The 2,482-nt window shown below is 37.1% G+C and overlaps 1 non-coding gene across 1 annotated transcript; it reads left to right on the top strand.

The window, feature by feature from the left end:
- Positions 1-535: 535 nt before the first annotated feature.
- Positions 536-642, top strand: LOC127133678 (small nucleolar RNA R71). The gene has a single exon (XR_007807629.1). It is a non-coding gene; the product is annotated as a small nucleolar RNA R71 (small nucleolar RNA).
- The last annotated feature ends 1,840 nt before the right edge of the window (positions 643-2,482 follow it).

Genomic DNA, 2,482 nt, shown 5'->3' on the forward strand with positions numbered 1-2,482 from the left:
CTTTTGATATCCTGGAGGTATAGCTGGGGCTTGATTTGGAGATTGTCCAGGTGCGTATAAAGCATTATTACTCTTATTTGAAAAATTGGGATGATTCTTCCAATTTGAGTTATAGGTATGCGAGTAGGGGCTTCCTTGAGCATAGTTTACTTGCTCCGCTTGGATTCCTGTTAGGAGTTGACAATCTGCAGGAGTGTGACCTTGGATTCCACAAACTTCGCAATTCTGAGTTATGGCTACCACGGTGGCTGGAGGTGATACATTTAAACTTTCAATTTTCTGGACCAGAGCATCCGCTTTTGCATTAACATGATCAAGGTTACTTATCTCGTACATGCCAGTTTTCGTTTGAGGTTTTTCTACCATTGTTCGTTTGCTTCCCCACTGATAGTGGTTTTGAGCCATGCTTTCGATAAGTTGGTAAGCATCAGCATAAGGTTTGTTCATTAGTGCACCACCTGCGGCGGCGTCTATTGTTAACCTCGTGTTGTACAGGAGACCATTATAGAAGGTATGAATTACTAACCAGTCTTCTAAACCATGGTATGGACAAAGTCTCATCATGTCTTTGTATCTTTCCCATGCTTCGAAGAGAGACTCGTTATCTTTCTGTTTAAATCCATTTATCTGGGCTCTTAACATAGCTGTTTTGCTCGGCGGAAAATATCGGGCAAGAAAAACTTTCTTCAACTCGTTCCATGTGGTGACTGAGTTGGAAGGAAGAGATTGAAGCCATCTTCTAGCGCTATCTCTTAACGAGAAAGGAAAAAGACGAAGTCGAATTGCCTCTGAAGTGACACCATTAGCTTTAACAGTATCAGCGTATTGGACAAATACGGATAAATGAAGGTTTGGATCCTCGGTAGGATTTCCAGAGAATTGGTTCTGTTGCACTGCCTGTAACAGTGAAGGTTTAAGTTCAAAGTTGTTTGCTTCGATTGCGGGTGGAGAAATACTCGAATGCGGCTCATCTTGCGATGGAGCGGCGTAATCTCGAAGAGCACGAGCTGGTTCTGCCATCTCGGGTATCGGCGAAGGAAGAAGATTTTTGAGATCAGGAAGTTCGACAGGAGGGAGATTATTTGCAGCACGATATTCCCGAATTCGTCGTAAGACTCGGAGATATAGTTCGATATCGTTGATTCGTAAGTAGAACGACTCGCCTTGTGAGCGAGTGTGTGGCATACAAATCAACGAAGGAAAGAAAAGAAAAGGAAAATAAGCCTTAGTCTCTACAGCGTAACAGAAGAGTTACGATATCGACTAAATAAAAGTCCCCGGCAACGGCGCCAAAAACTTGATCGCGACTTTATGAGTCGAATTGGGGTACAAACTGCAAGTGCACAGTTCTATCGCATAGTTTTAAAAGATATCGATCCCACAGGGACTTATGAATCGATATACCGTTTTCTAAGGTTACTTCGTAAAGCTAAGGCGGGTAATACTTTGATTTTTTGGGGAAAAATTAAAACTAAAAATAGGATCTATATTAAATATCAATAAAGCGGATATCGGTATGTAGTTCGTCGTAATTAGGGAATCAATTCTTCGGTGGTTTCTTGGTTTTAAAATAAATCTTATCAGTTGACACTATTGATTAAAAGTCTTATCTCAAACTCTCGCTCTATTGAATGAACTATGATTTTATATTAACGTAGTTGTCACTTATTAGTTAAGTCAAAAACCACTTTTTGAAAACAATAGAATCCGTAGAAACTCTTTTTAAGAAAACACTAATCGTTTAAACACCCTTGTCTCAAACTCTCGCTCTGTTGACTTAGGTTATACAATTAAATTCAAATGCTTAACTCTCGTCCTCACATTCAACCTTTAAAAATACTTTTTGGAAAAGATTAGAATTTAATTAACTCTAAAAATTGCTCTCGCCCTGATCTAGAATTAATGTCCAATTAACACTGTCCAGTCAAAAACTCAAACTCTCGTTCTATTGATTTTAACTTCTTTATGTCTTTTACTTTCGTACAAAAACCTTGTTATTAAACCTGTAAATTGAGACCGTGAAAAGAGTGATTTTAATTTTAAACTTAATTAAACCAACTTAATTTTGATTCCTTCATTCCGCTTACTTTACATACCGATACCTAGATAAATTAGCCAGACATACTAAACAGATCTAAATAATTATCATGCATAAACAAATTCATCTCAGGCAAATAATATAAATAAACAGTAAAACAAAGCATATATAAATTCAAACAATAATTAAAGAACCTGAGTAAATAACAGCAGTCTTGAACATCCAACACAGACCGGTTGGATTTGTTCTTGAATTCTTCAATCAGACAGAAAAATAAAAGTGAAGGAATAAAAATCTAGGGTCTAACGTAAGGTTAGATCTAGTAAAAGATACACAATAGTTTCCGGTGTAGACTCTATTGTGCGAAAAAGAATTAATTAAGTACTGAAAGCTTAACTGGAAAAGAAAATAAAAATAAAAACTGCAATTAAAAGCAAAAACAGT

Source organism: Lathyrus oleraceus, chromosome 3 (genome assembly GCF_024323335.1).
Source record: "Lathyrus oleraceus cultivar Zhongwan6 chromosome 3, CAAS_Psat_ZW6_1.0, whole genome shotgun sequence".
Classification (NCBI taxonomy): domain Eukaryota; kingdom Viridiplantae; phylum Streptophyta; class Magnoliopsida; order Fabales; family Fabaceae; genus Lathyrus; species Lathyrus oleraceus.